The sequence below is a fragment of the Marmota monax genome, unplaced genomic scaffold (assembly GCF_021218885.2).
Source record: "Marmota monax isolate L192 unplaced genomic scaffold, Marmota_monax_Labrador192_F-V1.1 WCK01_AAM20220418_F8-fsc00022, whole genome shotgun sequence".
Lineage (NCBI taxonomy): Eukaryota > Metazoa > Chordata > Mammalia > Rodentia > Sciuridae > Marmota > Marmota monax.
The window spans coordinates 23,399,806-23,422,955 of record NW_026695215.1 but is presented as its reverse complement, the minus strand read 5'-3'; the positions used below and the strand labels follow the sequence as shown (position 1 = coordinate 23,422,955).

At 38.7% G+C, this 23,150-nt stretch overlaps 1 protein-coding gene and 1 pseudogene across 2 annotated transcripts in view; one reads left to right on the top strand and one right to left on the bottom strand.

The window, feature by feature from the left end:
• Cpne4 (copine 4) overlaps positions 1–23,150 on the bottom strand; it is a 448,194-nt gene that overhangs the window by 172,172 nt on the left and 252,872 nt on the right. The gene's annotated exons all lie outside the window — the stretch shown is intronic.
• LOC124084635 (U2 spliceosomal RNA) lies at positions 19,382–19,465 on the top strand (annotated as a pseudogene).

Here is a 23,150-nt window from a genome sequence, read left to right as displayed (position 1 = left end):
AATCCCCCCAAAACAAAGGCCAAATGTTTTCTCTCATACGCAGACGCTAATTCACAATGGGGTGGGGGCCAGGGAAGAATAAAGGTTACTTTGGAGTAGAAAGAATAGAGTGAAGGGAGGATAGGGGGTGTGGAGTAGGAATCATAGAATGAATCGGACATTATTACCCTATGTGCATATATGATTATATGACTGGTGTAATTCTACATTATTTACAACCCAAAGAATGAGAAGTTATACTCAATCTATGTATGATGTGTCAAAATGTATTGTAGTGTTATGTATAACTAATTAGAACAAAAAAAAAGTTAGTTGGGGAAGAAAAAAGTTGGGCATATTTCTGTGGGTATATTTTGGGTTCTCTGTTTTTTCCCACTGTCTACTTTCTCACCAGAGCTACACAATCCTTATTACTGTAGCTGTATGATAAGTCTTAAAATTAGGTAAACTTGTTCCCTTCCACTTTAGTCTTCATTTTCAAACTCATTTTAGTTATTCTAGTTCTTCTACCATTTAGAACAATCTTGTCCATGTCTACAAAAACGTCTTGGTTGTATTTTGAAAGGAATCGTGTTAAATCTGCTTATTAATTTGGAGAAAATTGACATTTTCATTAAATTGGGTCTTTGAATCCATGAGAATGGCATGTTCTCCATTTAGTTAGATCTTCAATTTCTCTCATTTTATTTGTGTAGTTTTCCGCATACACATTCTGTCCACGTTTTGTTAAATTTACATCTAAGTATTTCAGGGATTTTTGATATTTTAAGTGACTATGAATATTATTGAATTCTATATTTTCGTTTCCACATATTCATGATTAGTACAGAGATATACAACTTGAGTGTTGTGACCTTGCTGAACTCACTTATGAGTTCTAGGAAGTTTTTGACAGATTTTATTACTTCCTTTTCTATTAGTATGCTTATTTCCTTTTCTTGCCTTATTATATTGGCTAAATTTTCCAGAGTTATATTGAATCAAAGTTGTTGGGCAGACAAACTTGCTTAGTTCCTGTCTTTGGGGAGACTGTTTATTCTTCTACCACTAAATAAAGTATTAGCTGTAGAATTTCTGTAGATGTTTTTCATCAACTTCAGGAAAGTCTCCTTTATTCTGATTTTCATCAGAGTTTTTGTTGAACGACTGTTGAGTTTTGTCAAATACTTTTTTGCTGTCAATTGTTGTGATCTTGTGGTTTTTCTTCTTTGCCCATTTAGTATAATAAATTTCCATGTTGTAGAAGTGTTGTAGATTGGCTGCATTCTGAATTTTCAACCTACTTTGCATCCCCAGAATAAATCCCACTTTGTCATGGTGTATAATACTTTTTATAAAATGCTGAATTCTATATTTGCGAAAATTAAAGATTCTTGCATCTATATCATGAGGATTTTTTGTGTATTTTGTTTTTGTTATCAGAATAATACAAGTTTCATAAAATGAATTAAGGAATATTCCTCCTTCTATTTTCTTTTTATGTATACATATTTTTAGCTGTCGATGGACCTTTATTTTAGTTATTTATACGCAGTGCTGAGAACCAAACCCGGTGCCTCACACATGTAGGCAAGTGCTCTACCAGTGAGCTACATCTCCTGCCCCCTCCTTCTATTTTCTGTGAGAGTTTGTATGGATTGGGATTATTTCTTTAGACATGTGGTAGCCTTCTTCATTACAACTATCTGGGATTGAGGATATCCTTTTGGGAAGTGTCCGATTACAAATTAAAATTTCATAATAGTTCTAGGGCAAGTCAAATTATCTACTTCACTTTGGGTTGATTGCTGCAGTTTGTGTTTTGGATCAAGTGATCATTTTGACTAAGTTGTTAATTTTAAATGCATAAATTTTTTTTGCATATTACTCAATTACTCTTTTGATGTCGGGAGGATGTGTAGAGATATCCCTTATTTTGTTCCTAATATTAATAATTTGTGTCTTCTCTCTTTTTTATTTGTCGATCTTTCTAGGTTCCATGAATTTTATTGATTGGTTCAAAAAAAATCAACTTTTTGTCACTTCTTACTTTCTCCTTTTCTATTTATTCATTTATGATTTTATATTTTTTATTGTTGTTCTTCTTGCTTTGGATTTATTTTGATATTCTTTCTAAGTTCTTGAGGTGGGAGTTTAAGTTATTGACTGGAGAATTTTCCTTTCTTCCAATATATAGTTTAGTTGTATAAATATCCAGTTCAGCCCTTTCTTACCTGCATGCCACATGTTTTAATGTTACATTTTCATTTTTATTCAATCCAATGTGTCTTTTTCTTTTCTTTGAGACTGCATGTAGTATCAAGATAATACAAGTTTCAGCCCATGGATTATTTATAAGTGTGGTGTTTGTTTTTTTAGTGCTTTCTCCTGTTATCTTTGTGTTATTGATTTCTAGTTTGATTCAATTGTGGCTGGAGAACACAGTCTTATTTGACTTCTTCTAAGTTTGTTTTAAGGCTCCAAATATGGTCTCAGTAAATGTTGTATGGACAATTCTAAAGACACTTGCATATGTTGTTCTTTGGTGGAGTGCTCCATTAATATCAATTAGATCCTGTTTTTTAATGATGTCATTGAGTTCTTCTATACCCTCGCTGGTTTTCTGTTTCATTGTTCTGTTAATTACTGAATGATGGTTTTGAGGTCTCCAGTTATAATCGTAGATTTGTATATGACTCCTTTCATTTTTTTTTCTGACTTTGTATATTGTAATTTGAAGTTCTGTTGGTTCAAGCATACATATTCAGAGTTGTTATATCTTGTTGATTGATTGATACTCTTATCACTATATAACAGTTCCCTCTCTGTTAATTTTCTTTGCTCTAAAGTGAATTTTATCTGATATTAATGTAGTCACTTAAGTTTTTCTTGGAGTAATACTTGCATGATATATCTCTTTTCATCCTTTTACTTTTAAACCACTGTATTATTATGCTTGAAGGAAGATTCATGTGGTAGCCTTCTTCAGTACAACTATTTGGGATTGAAGATATCCTTTTGGGGAGCATCCAATTACAAATTAAAATTTCATAATAGTTCTAGAGCAAGCCAATTTATCTACTTCACTTTGGGTTGATTGTTGCAGTTTGTGTTTTGGATCAAGTGATCATTTTGACTAAGTTGTTAACTTTATATGCATAATTTTTTTTTGCATATTACCCGATTATTCTTTTGATGTCAGGAGGATGTGTAGGGATATCCCTTATTTTGTTCCTAATATTAATAATTTGTGTCTTCTCACTTTTTTATTTGTCAGTCTTTCTAGGTTTCATGAATTTTATTGATTGGTTCAGAATGTGGATAGGCCATGTTTCTTAATCCAATCTGTTGATCTTTGTCTTTTAATTGATGTATTTAAGCCATTTGTGTTTATTTTAATTATTGGTAATGTTAGAGTTTAAGCTTGCTATTTTTTTCCCTAATTGATCTCTTTTTTATTATTCCTGCCTTCCTGTGAGTTGCTTGAACATTTTTTAAAGAACGCTTTTTTGACTCATCTGTGAATCATTAGTGCATTTCTTTGAATAGCATTTTTAGAGGTTGCACTAGATATTTCATCATATACACATAACCTATCACAGTCTACTGGTGTTACCATTTTGCCAGATCAAATAACATAAAAGAAACTTTACTTCCAAGTTCTTATATAAAATTATTTCTGGCCCAAAAGTTCATCAAGAAACTCAACAAATAAATTATAGATTTAGAAGAAACTTAGGTGCCAGAAAATTCAGATGACGGAAAGTTAATGCCAGTCATGTGTAATGAAATGTTGCAAATTGTTACAAGAAAGGCAAACAAGCCAGCAGAAAGTTTGGTAATGGACACAAATAGGTATTTCCCATAAATGAGAATTTAAATGGTCCACATATTTCAGAATGCTCAAATTCACTAGTGTTTAAGAAAATTAAAACTGAAATAACAACAAGATACATACCCCTTGATTCCCACCAGGCTGGCTAAAATTTGAAGAATAGAAGTATCTATTCTGCTTGGGGTATGATGGCAAAAATCACTAACACATTGTTGGTTGGGAGTATGGATATTATAAGGTTTGGGGCAAACTATTAAATATCAATGCTTTTAAAAATTTAATATAAATATGCCCCCAAATCTGCAATTCTATACCTGAGAATACATCCTTTAGGAATAAAACCACCAGTATGTAAGAAAGTATGAACAAAGCTATTTATGAACTATAGCGCCAACGTGGACACACAGTGCATATCCACCAGGGCACTGGCAAGAGAATGAACTGTGGTTCATGTACACCATGTGATATTATGTAGCCATTTGAAAGAATAAACTAGGACTAAATCAGCTGACTTAAATGGACTTTCACAAGGTAGAAGAAACATGTGTGATGTGTCTCCATCTTGGAAATCAATGACCGAGATCCATATCATTGTGTATATTGATACATGTAGAATACCACATGAGCAAAGAGGAAAATCTCAGTTATATTCCGAGTTACTTACATTGAAATGAGAATGTACATTGAAGGAGAGGAAGATGAAGGTGGAGTCCAAGCAAGAAAGTACGAGAGGAAAAAAAAGTGTTCTTAAAAGAAGGGAGGATAGGATCACATTTATGTCTTCATGGAACATGATGTGCCTGTGTGTGTGCATGTGAGTATTGTGCACTGGAAAAAAAAGTTTAAAAATTAAATAGATACCTTAAGTCACCACCAAATATAGACACACTCCCAGAAGTCAAAAACAACTCACTTTTCTTCCCATGTTAAACTAGATTCTGATTCTTTGCATGAGTTGTATTACATTAGTTGATATACATTTGGGGACCCTGCTAGGTTAAAAATATGTAACTCTGAAGGTAGAAATGGTTTCCAGCAACAAGAATGTAAGTTAACTTGTATAAGATAGGTGCTCCTGTGATACCAAGTTATGGGCCATGGCTCTAAACTGTGTACACAAAGATACTCTGGGGCATCACAGTGAACTCATATGGATATCACCAGTGTTTTCAAGAGGAAACCAGAGATACCTGGTTCAGATACCTGCTGAACATCTTAGAAACTACTAGCTTAAAGACATTCACACTTTTCAGTGTTACGTTCTAGTAATACATCCCTTTCAATGCCATGATATCCCTGTGAAACTAGATTTTTGGCAGTTTAAATGGGGAAGAGGAAATGAGGATAATGGGGTCCACTAAGACCTCAGAGTCTGGAAGTTGTGCAGGGTCCAACAGGCACATACGTTCCGTTATAAAGTATGTATGATTATTTGGGAGCAAATTAAATTTAAATATTTTTTCTTCAAATTTATGTACATAACTTTAAATAGCTTCATGAGTTGTTTGGATTTTACTTCATAAATGGAATAGGTAGGTATTTCTTTAAGCCCAGGTTACATGTAAGAAAATTACTGAGCAAATGTATCATCTGTTTTGGGGATGATATAAACTAATCCACTGACTGAGGAAATAAAGAGGTCATCCAAACCTCCACAGAAAAAGAGGTCATGGTTAAACTACTGAGATCAACGATGTGGACCTATAACAGATGAGCATTGATTAAATAAAACACACTCTTTTCTCCTTATATGTAAAAAAAGAAAGAAAAAAATCAAAATTCTAAAAGTGCCACCGCTGACTATATTCATATTTACCCCCAAGGAGTTAATTGATATTCCATCCACTGTCTCCCATTACAACCAGCAGGGATGAAAGAACACAAAACAATTACAAATTGATTACTGTTACACTGGGTTTTCAGGAGCCATAAATCTGAGAGCTGCTTTATAGGGAGACACAATAAGTTTGACAAGTTTCTTAATATTCAGATGCCGGGCATCAGATCTAGTCAGAATTTGCACATTCATAGTGTTGATTGCTTCCTTTGTGTGTTTTGTAATGGGAATTGTTACATACAGAGGCCACACACGTCCACCTCATTATGTTATTATCGAATAAATCATATTAGGATCGTCTGCCCCATTATATTCAGCTGGAGAGTGACACGGTTGCTCGTAGTTTCAAGCGATTTCCACCAGAGACTCTCTAATCTAATCTCAAAGTGCAAAACTCCGTTGGCACATCCAAGAGGAATTCTTGGTGGTGTGCGTCTATAAAGTCTCCACTGCCTTCTGAGAGAACTTCAATAAACTCATCTAAGTCCTCTTGACCCAATTATGATGCCACCAGGAATGCATCCAAGGGCACCGTACCTTGTGCCACGTGTTATGCTAGGCTTTGTGGGTGGCTACAGACAGGGGGTAAGAAAGGACAAAAAGCTTTGGCACTTAAAACACTTTACATCTCACTCGCCAAACACAAGAAGCATTGGTGTAGTCTTAGTGATTGGGTCCTCAAATCCTCATTTGTGCTGAAGCGTTAATGAGCTCAAAAAATTAACGGCCTTATACTTTACCCACTCAATAGCCCCTCATCGGATGCTGAGAAAAGGCAAAGTTTTTCTGAAGAGCATCTGTTCTTCTTAGTTCAAACTTCTATTTATGAAATCGAAAGCTTCAGGGTCCACCCTATTCTCACAAGAGCCCACCCAGACAAAGATCTCACTCTCCAGCGCCAGAATCGGAGAGGACCATCATCATAAGGTAGAGCTTCTTTTCCTTTGCACCTGCTCATTCCAAAGTGCCTCCCCCTAGAAAACTGAATTCCATTTTCACCACCCCTTGCTCTGCCTTAGAAAAGGCAAACAGGTCAAGGCAGTGGATCGGCCTCAGTGGCCAGGTTTGGTTTGGAGATTGAAAGAGGGGACCATGTTAGTGGAGAGAGCCAGCCTTCAGGGACCCCTATTGGACACTGAGCTGTCAGTAATGGTTCTCAGGGATTTAGTGAGTTAATAGCAAAGGGTCTGAGTTTTGAGGGTCAGAATCAGGAGCTGAAGCATGCCTAACCCAAAGAGAGATTGAGATTAAGCAGGTTGGGCTAGCAATGGATAGTTACATGATGTAGGAAGAGAAAAGAAAGAAGGAGGAAATAAATCAGAAATGATAGTCTTAGTCCAGGTTAGAGGACAGTAAGGATCAGGTCAGATGAATGCTAAGAGGCCACTGAGTTTGGCAGGACCTACGTGCAACAGGACCTCAGAGCCTGAGTAGGTTTGTATCAGGGTCTGCTTGATGCCCCACAACTCTCTGCCAAGGAGAACCTCAGAAGGATCTTTACTATGAACCCAGTCTTCCTCATAAAGCAAATGAACATGGAACTCTTAACTCAAGCAAAAAAAGAAGATGGATTAGATCCCTAAGAAGTTATTCTATAAGGAAAAGAAAAAGCAAGATGGGGGAGAAAATGTGAAACTGTGATCCAGGATCGATATTGATCGATATTGTTGTATCTGTTGGGCTACACCAACTGCATTGTATTGCTGAAATAAAGAATAGAGATTGTATAAGGGCTTAAGGAAAGCTTCTAAGCTCTTTAAAACATATCCATAGGGAAGTTCTTTAAAGAAGTGATTAGCATGGATGAGAAATAAGAAAACTTCAGGACCATCCCTCCTGCCAATGTGAATAAATCTTTAATTCACCTCACTAGCTAATGACAATACTTTGGAATCCCTTAAGTGGTGCAGAGGGCAGAAGGTCATTGATACCATGACAGTATCAGGCATCCATTTCACAGGACAGACTCCAGAGAGCTTTGCCCCTTCTAAAATAGTATTTCCTCTATCATAAAGAAAATGCCCTGGTACTGTGACCTGCTATGATACCCACTCATCCACGAATATTACTAACATCTTTGATGTATCTTGGTCAGAATGCAATTAGTGTGGATTTCTTCCTAAGGGGTCAATTCCATTGATGCTGGAACTGCCATCATAGCTATTAACTCAACAGCAATTTCACCAAAGTGAAATGCACGATGACAAGGCCTGCCTAAGTTATGACTGTAGAGTGTCTGGATGATGAGAGGAAAGGAGACTGACATTTTTTTTTTTGAGACATTATTTCAGATTTTTGTAACTTAATCTTCATAGAATCTCCATTAAGGTGGCCATTCTTGCAACTACTTCATAAATAAAGGCAAAGCAGCTCAGGGAGGGATTATAGGTCACTGTGGGTATGTCCTTGAAGGGCATAATCTGTGTCTGAACCCTGCTTATCTCTTCCAGCTCTGCTCTACTATATGCTCCCTGCCATGATGTTCTGCATTGTCACAGACCCATAGAAATGGAGCCAAGCAACTACGGACTGAAATCTCTGAAACTATGAGCAAAAATCAATCTTTTTCTCCTTTAAGTTGTTTTTCTCATGTATTTTGTCACAGTAATGGAAAGCTGACTATCACAGTGGCCACCTTACCTCCAAATGTGCCTTCTTCCATTTAATTTCTCCACATCACCTGAGTCACCCTCCAAGTGTGGAGTACATGCCCATTTGCTTTTTTCATGGGGTGGGATAAATCATTTTCCTTATGATATTAAGGAAAGCGAAGCTTCAGAAGTTCTCATTTGCTGAATAATCAGAAGCATCACACCCAGGAGAGCTTAAATATGTGACTTTTTAATTTTTTTTTTACTTTTAAAAGGGCAATTTGGAAATATGCAATTATAGCACCCCTTCTTCACAAATGGAAATGACCAGTTGTGTTTGGTCTGATGTCTTGGTGGGGGTGGGGGATGATTGGATTAAAGTGATGGTGTGTGAGACGGGGCATGTGAGCTTAGTCAAAGCAAGAAAAGGAGAATCAAGAGGATGAGGTAATTGTCTTAGTACCTTCCTTACTGAGATGATGCCTAGGTAATTTCACTCTGGGATAGAGGCTGGGTTTGAGTGAGGATAGAATTGTTAAGCCTGAGACCTGGAGTAAGACTTGCTTCTTTCCCCCAAAATAGAGGGAATAGTGAGGAAGAGGAAGATAGGGAAAGGAAGGAATAGTGTATGAACTAAGGAAAGGCCTCTTTTGCCTCATTTCCTACCCCAACTTTTAATCATGTTACTTACCAAAGTCATAAAACACTTGAGAAAAATGTAAATTTTTTCTAATTAAAATTCATGAAGAGGCTGAGCATATTGCCTAGAATGACAGATGGGTGGTATAGGAAAAAAGATTGGCAGGGTGGAACAGGGGGTGGGTCACAGAGGCAGAGATCCATAAGAAAGTATGCTTCTGAAAACTTTTATCACTTGGCAGGTGGTGAGGAGGGCTCTGAACTCCCACAGGCCATGAGAAGATCTGGGTCATTTTTAACCAGACACCTGAGGCAGGTAACACCTGCGCTTAGGATCTTATACAAGTCTGTGCTCTTGCTGTTTCTCATTCCACTTGCTCTTCTTGGGACCCGAGAACTTTCACCCTCCACCCCACCTTACCTGATGTCTCAGGTTAACTTTCCATAACACTGTGAAGAGAAAAAAAACCAAATACAGAGTTCTGTAGCCCAAAGGAGATGAAAAGCTGTATAAACATTGCTTTAATGCTCAACTGAACAAATAAGGAGGCTTTTTTAATTTTTTGAGCAGAAATAAATGATTGAATTAATTTTTATACTCCATCAATTAGGGAGCAAAGATGATAGTATCTAAATGCAGCTTCCCTGCTTGGTGGAACAGAAGTGGTGTGATCCATCATGATACCCATTTTATGAAGGATTTTTCTAGCAACTCTTGTGCTCACTTCAAAAGGGAACTTATATTTAACATCAATGACTCCTGCCCCTTCCATCAAATCCTCATTCTCCCGCTTTGGTTAAATTTGCTACTCATTCTTAGGAAGGAAAGGTTTAGTTGGCTTGAAGTTGCCCTTTCTCTTAGTAGGCTGCATAGTAAGGGATATCCAAGAAGACAGTATCTAAATCTATTTTATAACCTTTCTAAAATCCATTTAAGTACACCTAAGTGCACACTCAAATTAATAGCTACTCATTATTTTCCAGGTTCCATACTACATATTTTATATACCTGAGCTCATTCAATCATCCCAAGAGCCCCCAATGAAGGTAATTTTATTCCTAACTTGCAGATGAAGAAATTAGGGTCACAGTGCTTCACATACCCAGTTCATTCATTCATTTTTTCTTTCAATAACTGTTTACAGAGTGTCTACTATGTGTCATGCACCTGTCTTGTTGCTGAAGACACAACAGTGAATATAATAGTAAAAGTCTCTAGATTCATAGAATTGATATCTGAGGGTGATGCAGACAGTGGATGAAACATGTAAGATACACGATATGTTAACCAATCACATTATTATAGAGAAAAATAAGGCAAGAATAGGGAATAGAAAGCATTGAAGAGATCACAATTTTATATAGGATAGACAGGGAAGAACTTACTGAGACACGTAGTGAGTTAAAGATTGTTCAAATTCTTGGACACTCCTGTCAAAAGAAGGGGTCTATTTATACCTTTTCCCTTGTATCTGGGTTGTTCGGTGTCTTCTTTGGCCAATAGCACCTGCCAGAAATTATGCTATGAATATTTGTAGGTCTGGTTTTAAGAGGACTGGGAACTTCCACTTTGGTGTCTCAGAGTTCAGTAAGTATGAATGATGGTAGGGATACATATTATTTCATAGAGCTGCCAAACCAGAAGTTTTATTACTTTAAGGAAGCCCAAGCTGCACACAAAGAGAAGTATACAGAGAGGGAGAGAAAGAGAATGAGCCCCAGCCAGGCTGACCTCTGTTCAAGCCATCCCAGCTGACGCCCTAGACATCAGGACCAAAAGACAGGTTGTCCTCTCCGTATCCTGTTTGGTTTCCTGACCCACAGAATGTCAAGCTATAACAATGATAAATCACTATTTAAAACACTGATTTCTGAGGCAGCTCATCACACGGTGACAGATAACCAGAAGAAAAGGTAGACTGACGAGATGCATGTTCTAACTTTTTTCCTCAGGGATTAACAACTTCATAGGCATGTGAGCTGTAGGCGTTAATCAGAAAAGACAGCTAACATCTGGATGGTGTTAAGCAAGAACTAGATAACCACTCCTAGAAATAAAAAAAGGTCTGATACGTACAGCTTCATTCCTCTTTGCAGGAAATCTCAGGTCATGAATGAAAACTCAAATGGTTTCCCCCTTATTTGGCACATACACATTATTTTTTCCTTGACTAAGTTATAAAGATGCAAAGGTTTATTAAGGCCTTTTTTTTTTGTCATTACAGTTAAAGCTTGTATAAGTCAAAGCAGGAAAAAGGTCAGAGTCACACAGAAGTGGCTAGGCCAACCCCATTGAGTTCCTATGAGGAAGGAGGTAAGAAAGGAAAGGATGTATATATAACAAAATGGTTTTGTTTAGGGAAAAAAATAACAATTGATTCTATATAGGATGTGACCATTTAGGATCTCCTTTAGAAAGAATAACATATAGTTACCCAAGAAGTTCTGGGTTGTTGCATGTGTCTTTAAGGATGATAAAACTACCAGCACTTGATTCTCTTGTACAATGCATTTCTCCCCTTTAAACAGGACATGTAATAAAGTATCATGCTGAATGTGATTTAGAAACTGACTTAATAACATGAAAACATGAAACAAAGCAACCTTTGTTTGATGGAGCTGGTCTGCAGTCCATATCTTTCAAGGGCTGGTTGTGATAAACCTGTCCAGGGCTCACTGTGCTTATGTGTACTTATCATAAATTGAGTTGTCATTCCCCCAAATCTTCCATTTATTTCTGAAGATGTCTCATCATAATTTAGCTCAAGGTAATGATAACCCTAAATGCAATATTACCGGTTATTATTTCTCACTTTTAAGTAGCACCTAAGTGGCTGATGCTCTCTGGTATAAAGTCCTAGCCTGGCTAATGAGGAGATTTTGATAGCAAGTACAAGGAGGCCACAGGAAATTGTGCCTCTGGCTCTCTGATCAAATCATGTTTACCTCTGAGACTTTGCCTGTCTCCGGCAGGCAAACGACCTAAAGGAAATGATTTGCTAACATCAAGGAAGAACTAAGTGCTTGCCTACCGTGCATATGGGCTATATTTTTTGGAGGAAAAATCTAGCAATATGGAACAGAAACCTCAACCACTGTATGTGCTCTTCAATTTAATATGATGGAATTTTGCTTAAGAAATGTTCAAAGCAGGACATTTTCTGTGATATAAAAAAGGAAACAACTGAAATGACCAACAATATGGAATTGATGAAATAAGGATGGTACATGCAGTATTGTTCCTAGCAGAAACTCACATGGTACATATAATGTGCCAGACTCTCTAAAAATTACCAATTTTAATTTATTTAATCTTTATGACAACCGTATGAAGCAACATTGTATGTTCCCTGTTTCACAGAAGAGTAAATAAATCACAAGGATTCAGTGATTTTTTTTTTTTAACCCAATGTCACATGGCTTGTGCAGAACTGACCTGGTGTTTGACCAGGCATTTCTGCTGTGTCACACCAGTCGAATAATATTTAGTAAGTATGAATCATGATAGGGATACATATTATTTCATAGAAAAATGTCCAAAATTTTAGGTGAATGAAAAAGCAGATTTTAAAACAGGTTGAAGAGTTTGACCCTGGCTGGTGTTTTTTTTGTTTGTTTGTTTGTTTGTTTGTTTTGGTACTAGGGGTTTGGTATTCTACCAATGAGCTATATCTTTAGCCGTTTTAATTTTTTATTTTGAGACTGGGTCTCAGTTGCTTAGGGCTTCCCTAGGTTGCTGGCCTCAAATTTGCAATTGTCCTTCCTCAGCCCCTTGAGTGATCATAGTTTTATAGGAAAAAAAAAGAATATATTTCTTGAAAGAAAAATTTAAAGTTCTGTCAAGAGATATCAAACTATTATAGATATATTAACTAATAACAGTTATTATTTCAGGTTAGCATCTTTAGATGCTTCTGACTTGGTTTTTGCCCATCTCTTAGTTCTAATCCTGTTACAAAGACCATGTATTCAAATTTTAAAACTCCTTAGAAATCAAAGTAGAAATTAAATACGAGAAATAATATTATAATTATACACACAGATGTACACTCATACAGTTGGAACCATCAAATCTAATGTGAGTCACATCATGGTGAAAATAGTACATTTCTGCCTTGCTGCCACCAGTATAAATTTCTACAATCCTCTAGAGAAAGTGATCTGGCAATATAAAGCAGGAGCCAGGGAAATGTTCATGTTCTACTATCCTGTAGTCCCACTTCTGGAAATCATCCTGTGATCCAAATTCAAAAAGAAGAAAACTGCCACGTGTTTGGTAAGAACTACAGAACTGAAATACTTGCTCATGAACATGCTCATGAGAGACTGGGAAGGTTACCAGAGTTCCCATTTGTACAGCCGTCACTAGACTCAGGAGGAAATCAGTGATTATGGACACGTCGAAGAGCTCTGAGATCGCTCAACCAAGGCCTCATGTCAGTGTCCTGGGAATCACTTCAGCCAGTTTATGCACCCGGGGAAATGTAGAGGAGATCTAAATTCAGGACAGCAGCAGTCTGAATGAGGGAGATGCTTTGTGTCATCATTATTTTCAAGCTTCTAGCATAAGGGCCTGTGTAAAGTGGAAAGACTAAACCAAATCAGAGTTGTGACACCAGGTCATTGTGAGAGAATAAGGAATCAGGACTTCCTCCCTATTGGGGAACTCATGTGGATTCATGGAAAAAGAGCTCCTTCCTCCTAGTAACAACAACAACAAAATATATATATTATATAAAATATTATATAATATTAATATATAACATATATTAATTATATATAATATTATAATATTATATATAATATTTTCTTTCTCTATGACAAATAATTCCGGGACCAAGGATTTTCTTCTGCTTTTGAATAAGCAAAAGGAATTTATTAAGAACTCTAGGAAATTCTTGCACTGGAAGACAAGTCCCTGAACTGACCTAACAGTTTATTTAGGAAAACTAATGGCTTGCTTTAGACCACTCTCTATACTGTGTCCACCAGTAAAAAGCTATTATATCATAAACTCTCCCAACCTGTTCCCTGCTTTGTGAGACCTACCTTAAATCACCTAGACACCTTTCAAAGGTCCTCCCTTCACTCCCCTGTCCAAGTCACTGAGGGGACTCTGTCCAGGTGCATTCTCCCCCACTGCAGCAAGTGTGATTAGCTTTGCTTCATCAGTGGGCTTCTGGTGGTCTTCTGGAGAGGACACAGCTGACTTCTGTTTGACTAAGGAACAGGAGAAGACATGGGAAGAGACTTGGTAGAAATGATCTTGCTGAGGCTGAAGCAAACCTGTGAAGAATAGCAAGGCAGCAAGAAGAATAACTACGAGAAAGAAGTGCTGAAGGCATCTGAGGGTGAAGAAGCCTCATCACCTCACGTGTACGGTGTGGATATAGTTTAATAGGTTTCCCCCAAAGGTTCATGAGTTAGAAGCTTGGCTCCCATACGGTGGTGGGAGGTGGAGTGGATGCTTTAAGAAGTGTGGCTGAGTGGAAGGCCTGCAGGAAATGGGAGCCATTGGAAGGGACAGTGGAATGTCAGCCTTTCTCACTTCCTGTTTGACAATGTGCAAGTACTCCCACCTTTGACATCCATCATGAGGGGGTACACTTGGGGAGTTGGGCCCTTGCAAAAGCCTGTGCCATGTGTCTGGACTTTCAGCCTCTGAAACTGTGAGCTAAATAAACCTCTTTTCTTTATAAAGTTGGCCTGCTTCAGGAGTTTCATTGTAATAATGGAAAACTGACTAATACACCGACTGCTGAAATCAAAGGGTATACGGAAACCCTTATGGACACTCAAGTGGTTCTGGTAGTAGCAGCTCCAGAATTCTCAAGCCCCAGGGTGGCCAAGGAGAATGAGTCCTATAGGGCTTATTATGATAGGAAAAGGTGGGTCTTGGTAGCTTTGGGTCTCAGGGAGTTCATTTGCTTGGGCTCAGAGCTACACTGTGGTTCAGAGGATGATCTTTGGTGTTAGCTTGCCTGCATTTGGATCCTGGCCCTGCCACTTACTAGTTGTGTGGCTTTGGGCAAGCTCCCCAATCTAGGTCCGATTATACCAAGTCTCAATTTTCTCATCAATAAAATTAAATTGCCAATAATAATACCTACTTTGCAGCACTGTTTTGAGGATTAAATAATGCAGTTGACGCAGTATCTGACACATGGTCAGTACTCAAGAAGTTTTGGCTTTTATTTATTATTAGTACATTATGATTATAAATTCCCCTGGTGGAATTCTTCCAGAACTCTAGAAGGGAAAGAAACTTGGAACTTTAGTCAAAGATACTCATTATGGTATTATTTATAACATCAAACATTTTAGAAATAAGCCACGGGGTTGGTAAATTTGTAACATTTGCCAATTTTCATGCATAAATATCCCCATCGTAGCCAATTTCCAGATACTAATTTGAAGCCGCTGAACTTGGAGTAGGGAAGAGAAATACATTCTTGGCTCCCAAGAGCTGGTACAAGCTGGCTTGAGCATGCTACTAGGAAGAGACTTAACTATTTGCCAAAAGCAGAATGACAGGTAGAATGTCCTTTGATGACATAATGTGATGCTATGAAAACTAGAATTGTAAAGACTAGAAAACTTAAAATAATAGAAAACTCATATCATGATGAACCCTTTTGCATTTTGCTGATTTTCTATATCCGTGATCCATTTCACGATTGCTGTTGATGTTCTCTCCCTCCATCTCTTTCTCTCTCTCCCTCCCACCCAACTCTCTTTCCTATCCCAGAAAGCTGTTAATATATCCAAGATGCGGTTTGAAACTCAGGATAAATGGCACACCAAATGCTGCTAACACTGGGTTGGGGACAGGAAAGGAGGAGTGCAAAGTGAAAACAGTCGGATTTGTTGTTGAAGCAGAGCTGCAAGTGAAATTTCCCCCTCACTTGGATGCCTGTTGATGTTGTATGCAAAATAAATCATAACAGAAGCATTCAATTAGAATCTAAACTTGGGCATTAATGCCTGTGTGCAAGGAAGAGGAAAAGTTTCTCTCTGTTCTGTTTTGGTCTTTGGTCTGTAACTGATGTGTAACATTCTGATTATGGGGTAGAGCAGGCTTACAGAGTGGGAGGTGCTAAGTGTGAGTATGTGTGTGTTGAAGAGAAAACATCAAACAACTACAGGATCTATGGGAATAGCAGAGACAAGAACTAGTGGATTCCTAAAACAGTGGACTTCCTGGCTTCTCCCTCTTTTAACCCCTCTAATACTATTTTTTTTTCTTGTAATGACTTTTCCCGTCTACCCAGACCACCTCCCAAGAACATGCAAATGCCAAAAGCCATTCTCCTTCTTCATTCATGATGTGACTCTTCTGAGCCCCAGAAGGAAAGAATCCCTCACCATGATGTAGAAGTTCCCTCCCTCCACAGCCTTCTCAAACTACAACCTTCGGGACTATTGAGGAACCTAAAATACCTCACCTCACACCTCCTTGTCCTCTTCCAGATCTCTGACAGAGAGGGTCTACTCCATCTCTTCTCACCAGGAAATAGCCAGATATGATGATGTCGCCCCAACTCATTATACCCTTTTCAGAGTCTGGGATGAAATATATGGATAGTAGGCCCCAGGGGACTTCCCTTACTGTCCCCCTACCTGTCCTCTTATCCTGCTGTAAATGAGCCAGCAACCCAAACTCCTCCCATGACCTGGCCCTGCTAAACCCTATAAAACCCAGGCCCTTGTTACAGCCTGCCGTCATTTCCCTCTTGAAAACGTGCCCCTCCATTGCTTAGTAAAGCATGGCTGGTCCACTGGGGTCTGCCTTCATTTTCTCTTTCTTTTTCTAATCTCTTTCATGTGCATTCACAGAACCTACAGTGTACTGTGTTTAGATATCTAGGAGAAGGTCTTTCATCACTTTGGTTTACTCTGTATCCAGGAGTAGTAAACCACATTACAACATTTATATCTTATGTTTAGAGCTGGCCCCTTTAAAAAAAAAAAAAACTGAAGAGAAAGCATATCAGACTGCTTTCCAAACAAACAGGATTCAATACGAAAGACTGGACCTGTCTGAGCCCCCTGAATGGCATTTTGGGTATTTTTTTTTTAATATATATCAACAGTCCAGTTGACTCCCTTTAGCCTGGGTGGGGCACTGATGGGGGGTGTCAGGGAGGTAGCTAGGACCATTTTCCCTTTTGGGCAAGCAGACAGCACTGCCTATGTTTTGTCATACATGAAAATTAAAAAAGAAAAAAGTCACAGTCACATTTTTTGTCTCTGTTGTATCAGCAAATATTTCTTCAAAACAACAACTTCAGATGCAATCTGCCTAACCAAAAAAAGATAGCTTAGGGCTAGAAAGATTTTAATTTCCCAAATCCTCTGTCCCTAAACACCCACACTCAGGTTTCATGTTTTTCGTTTTTGTTTTTAGGAGAAATGGGTTTCTAGGGTCTGTATCTCAAAAGCCAAGTACCCTTAGTGAACAGATCCAGTACCCTAGTATTCTATCTGGAATCCAAGTATCTCGCTTAGTATCTGGGTCTCAGGCTTTTTGATACCTTGCTGCTGTATTTCTTCATTCAAGTCTAGCTCAAAGGAACAGAGGAGAAAAGAAATGTCCCTGGATGCAGCCATGTGCTGGGGTCCAAATGTTTGGTGGAGGAGGAGCCGAGATTTATTGCAATCAGGCTTAGTCAACTTTTCATGAACCCAAAGTTTTACTGCTGTCTTGCTCCTACCATATCTGCAAAAAACTAAGAGCTTGTTTTCAGGAACGTTAGCACCCACTCATCCTAGAACCAATTCTGATTCCTGGTGGCTTGTACAGGTCACCAAAGATGCCCAGAAAGAGAGATTTTTGTCAGAGCCTAAGAAGTTCAATTTCTCACGTTGCAAGGAGAGAGAAAGAGAGAGAGAGAGAGAGAGAGAGAGAGAGAGAGAGAGAGAGAGAGAGAGATATGAAAACAGACCCCCCTAGGCAGGCTAAACTGGAGACACCAGAGATATGAAAAAAAATCCTATTATAAATGTAATATCTTGAGCCCAGATGAACCCTTCTATTGGGATAGAAATTGAATCAGAGATCCTCTGTTGTGTAAATGCCCTTCATGTTGCTCTTTTCTTTCCAACCAGTGCTGTTTTTGTATCAAATGGAATCTCTCAATTAAAAAAAAAATTTTTTTGCAGCACTTAAAAGATCTTACACTGGCTGAAACGTGGCTAGTACTGTGCAAAATCTGATTTTATCAGAAGGGTCCCATGAGATGTTTGCTGAACAACTCCATCTCAGGCAAGATGGGAATGGCTCCCTCTGATCAGCTGTTGGAAGGCTTCTGCTGTTGTGGTGACTTTGCCTTGTTTTTTATCGTCTGCTCCAGGAATTCAATGCCATTCTTCCCCGCAGTGCAACCAGATTGGACATGAATACTGAATGAGACCCCTGGAAAGGGATTTAAAGCCCCCAATGAGGCCACAATTCAAGAGAAAGGCTACTTCCAACCCCCTCCAAGCCATTTTCTTATTCAAAGAAAATTCTAAGCGTGTTGCATCTTACCCACGCTAGAAAAAAGGATGTTTTGAATATTTCATAGCCCCAAGGACTAGACAAAAATTATTATAATTTACATTATAGTGTAATATTAAAACTGCTGCTTGAGGATGTGGATTTTCAAATGTCCGAGAGCCTTGATCCTCATCCAAGCTCACGTTCAACCTCTGGTGCTATCGGAAACCACTACATTCTCTTTCCTGTGCGATTTTCTAGTGCTATGGATTCCCCCGTGGTAGGTTAGATAACTTGGTTACTTCAGCTTCCCTCTCCTTGAATATGTATCATTAGAAGGAAAATTCAGAGATTAGGGTTTTGGAAACTCTAAAATCAATTTGCTGCACAAGCAAAAATAGAGAACTACACGACTGGTGGTTATTTCCCTCTGGGTTGTGGGAAGATGTGAAAATAAAACTCCAGTGCCAGGTTCCCTTCCTCTGACAAACTGTGAGACATGGCCATCTGCAAGTGAGAGTGTATGCTTGCGAGAAGAATATATGTGTATTAAGTGGAACAGCGAACTTTATAAACAAGATGGGTGATTGGTCTGCACTGAAAAGGAAAGATTCAAATTCCATCCTATACATTGTTAAGGGGCTTAAACCTGGATTATGTTCAGAGAGAATTGAGTCTTTGAGACTCCAAGCCATGGTGAGGATAACCTGTCTGAGGAGGAGGAATAAAACCCTGCTCCTTAGGTGTTCATAAAAAAAGCTGAAAAACAAACAAAACCCCACACAGCAGGAAATACCATATATTGAAGGAACCTCTTTCTTTGCTCCCATCTTCTTAACTTTCCCCCTGAAAAGCAGTCTTCCAGAATTTACATGGTGACTTCAATATGGCGGCAAACCATTCTCCCTTCCCACTTTGAGTTGAACTCTCCCTCCCCACTTTGAGTTGGAAATATGCACATTATTTGTCTACCCTATCTTTGAAACAGCCCATTATAAAAATTCAAATAATTAGAATTACACATCGCTTCTCGGCCTTTTGGCTAAGATCAAGTGTAGAATTACATTATAAGATGAACATTGCTTTTTAAAATTTATTTATTTATTTATTTATTTATTTATTTATTGGCTAAGAGGACCAAAACTAAGGCTTCATTTTTTTTCTCAGAGTTAAATTGCTCTTGGCCTGGGCCCCTAAACACCCAAGAGAAGCCCACACAGTTTATAATACACCCCCTTCAGTAACAAAGCAAGAGCCTTAAGTCTTTAAGTAACTTCAAGTTATTCAATGTCTATAACATGAGGTTTTGTTTGCTTTCACAATATGATAATGCATTTTGTGCCCTGACCCAGGCAGCAGGTGGACTGACCTGCAGTTGTGGAGTTGCTAGTTTGTGTTAAAATGTATTGCAAATCTGAAAAGATTCCTGTTGTCCTGGAATTATTGAAAGCTGAGGACACAAATATCAAGTACCCCATATTTTAAAGGGCGGAGTAAAGGTGAGAAACAACCCCTTTGAGGATACAACCAGATCTATAATCATCACAGCCTCCAACAAAAGCTAAAAATTGGAGAGGAAGGAAGGGAAGGCCACAGAGCCCTGGAGTTGGACTTTCTGGTTAAGGGGGAGGATGCTCTGGTGACTTCCCATTCTCCTTCAGCAGGACAGACTCTGGCAGAGTTGCTGCAGGAGAGCTCTCAGCAGAGACTTGTGGGGCTGGTAGAAAGGGGAGAGAAGTATCATGATCTGCAGCTGAGCACCTGCCTATGCAGTGGGTCTTGCTAAGATTTCTTTGGTATCTATTTAAGCAGGAAAAAAAGAGAGTTAGAGGGGAATTAGGACATCAAGGACTTCTACCATTACATAAAAGATTGTGGCAAAAGTGAGGGACTGTCCTGTTGGCCAAGTGGCTGTCCTAGGGGGCAACCAGCATTCACCTTTCTTGTGCGTATCCCACCATTAGGGGTTGATACCTGGAGGAAGTAAAGTTGGGATGGTGGGTGGAGGGCTGGACTCCTCTATCCAGGGCACACAAACACCTGTAAGTGTGAAGAGGCAACATCTAGAGTAGATATTCTGAGATTTCTGCACCGCCCCCCACCACAACCAGGACCAGTTTAGGCTGTGTTCTTGCCACCAAACATTCTCATCTTGGCACACCTCTCTGATCTGCCTACCTAACTGGGTTGAATTTTATGATTTGGATCCATGAATCTGAAATGCTACAGAATTCACATCACTTAAAAGCCAAGTATTGGAGTTGTCACCCTGAAAAATATGGAGGGGCCACATACTTTTCAAAAGTTGGTGTTCCATGTTATTGACCAAATCAGAATACACAAAAATCTGTTTATAAAAGTAATTGTTAAGCCAGGCACAGTAATGCATGCCTGTAATCCCAGTGGCTGGGGAGGCTGAGACAGGATCACGAGGTCAAAGCCAGCCTCAGCAATGGCGAGGTGCTAAGTAACTCAGTGAGATCCTGTCTCTATATAAAATACAAAATAGGGCTGGGCATGTGGCTCAGTGGTTGAGTGCCCCTGAGTTCAATCCCTGATACCCACCCCCCAAAAAAAAGAAATGGTTAAATGCAATGTCCAATAGCTATTACGGACCTTGATTGTAATTCCTTATTTATATATGTGATCAAGATTTACCTCTACTGAGTTTTAAGCTCCATGAAAACGGGAAGTAGCCTGACTTCTGTATCCTAACACTATATCCTAATATCTAGTGAAGAGTCTGCCCCATAATAGATGCTCAATAAATATTTGTTGGAGAAACAATAAATAGACCTCTAAAATGTCAGAAATGGATGTGTGCATATTATAAGTATATAGCATGTATGTATGTATGTATGAATACCAGGGATGAAGAAATTTGGATCTGGATTCTACAACTCCAGAGTCCTGGAGTTGTAATCAGAACTAAAAATTGGAAAACTAAAAATTGGAAGCTCTCCAATTTTTAGTTTTTGTTGGAGACTGTGATGATTATAGATTTGGTTGTATCCTCAAAGGGGTTGCTTCTCACATTTACTTCTCCATTTATAATACTTGATATTTGTGTCCTCAGCTTTCAATAATTCCAGGACAACATGCATCTATTGATTTTTTCAAAATCTCCATTCTCATCCTAAGTTGATACTATCTGAACACGGCTTCATGTGCTCAGACTCCTGCTGCCTAGTTAGAGATGTGCATTGGTTTTATGTCATTTTTCCAGTACACGATCATTCTTTCCCATGGGCTTACAGTGAGTTCAGTCACTTCACAAGAGTTAGGGCCCTTTTCTGAGCCACCACCAGCACTCCTCATCATCAGTAAGCACATGACCAGGCTTCAGATGGAGGGAGACCCCAGTGAAGTTCCCAGAAGGAGATGTCCTAGGAGGTTTAGTGGGTTTATTATCTCTCAAGTTTCCTTGTTCTACCATAGCAGTTCGGCCACTATAGGTAGCAACATCCCAGGGATTGGCCTGATCATCTTCACTGCAACTGAGAGGAAGAAATGACAAAGAAAAGAAGGATACTTGGCCCATTACCTACATCACACCAAGAAAGTGTACAGCATACAGTAGGTGCTCAACAGATGCATGTTATGTAAATAAATGGATGGAATACATTTTATTAAAGCTATTGCTGTTACAAAGGAGCTAGTGAGACCTCAAGCATCTGACAGAGGTTAAATGTGGTTGTAAAACCTCTGTCAGTGTCCACAGAGCATGTGAGCTAGGGAGTGACATCTCAACATTAGTCACATGTCAGGCAATTCCACATAGGGTTCCTCAACAGCCTTGGAATCACGAGATGCCTCTCTTCCTCTAGCAGATTCATCAGACAGCCACAAATGCCATAATTTCCCCCTGAAATAGAAATTATTGATGTGAAGTCACCTGGTTCTTCCACTCAGATTTGTGGAACACAGATGGCCTGATAATGCCCTGTCAGTCGAAAGGAATGAGCGCAGTGGGGGAGGATGTTTATCCCAGATCTCGCTGTGCGTGATGCATTAGGATGTTTCTTCCACTTGTGTTCCTGTTGGCAAATTACTTGTGATCTGTGGGCTTCATCATTCATGTGAGTGGGAAAGCCTGGACTCAGAGCTGCCTGGTGAGGGCAGGGCTGCCCTGGATTCATATGCTCCTGCACACACCAGGAACAGGCAACCAGGGAAGACAGCATTTCCTCAAGTGCCGACAAGTGATCCCTTGTCCAAAAGCTTATTTAATATTTTTAGGATATATTCACCCTTTTGGATCTAATACAGGGATAATTTTTGAAGAGTAGCTAGTAATTCTTAGGGAGTGCTAGAATCCAATGTAGACCCTTGACTCTTAATTTGGGAATCTCATAACCTGCCAATGCAGGGAGTACAGAATAGAAGAACAAGCCATGGTTTGCTAAGCCAGCATCTTAATTTGCATACAAAGATATATAGGGAACTTTAAGGAGGATTCCCTAGCTGTTGTCAGAAAGGACACACTTGCTCCCTTTTAATATACACATTAATGTTCATTTTTTAAAATGATAAATCAGCACATGATTATTAATGGTTTAGAAAAGAACAAAACGTGAAACAACAGTCACCCATGATCCAATCACGAACCCACAGCCACTGTAGTTTTTTGATATCTTTTATATCACCTATTTTATAAAATTCCCCTAACAAAAGAATGCTGTTGAGCTCTTGATTTGTTAAATTTATTTGTCTATTCTAATTTGTTATACATGAGAGTAGAATGCTTTTCAATTCATAGTATGCATATAGAGCACAATTTTTCATGTCTCT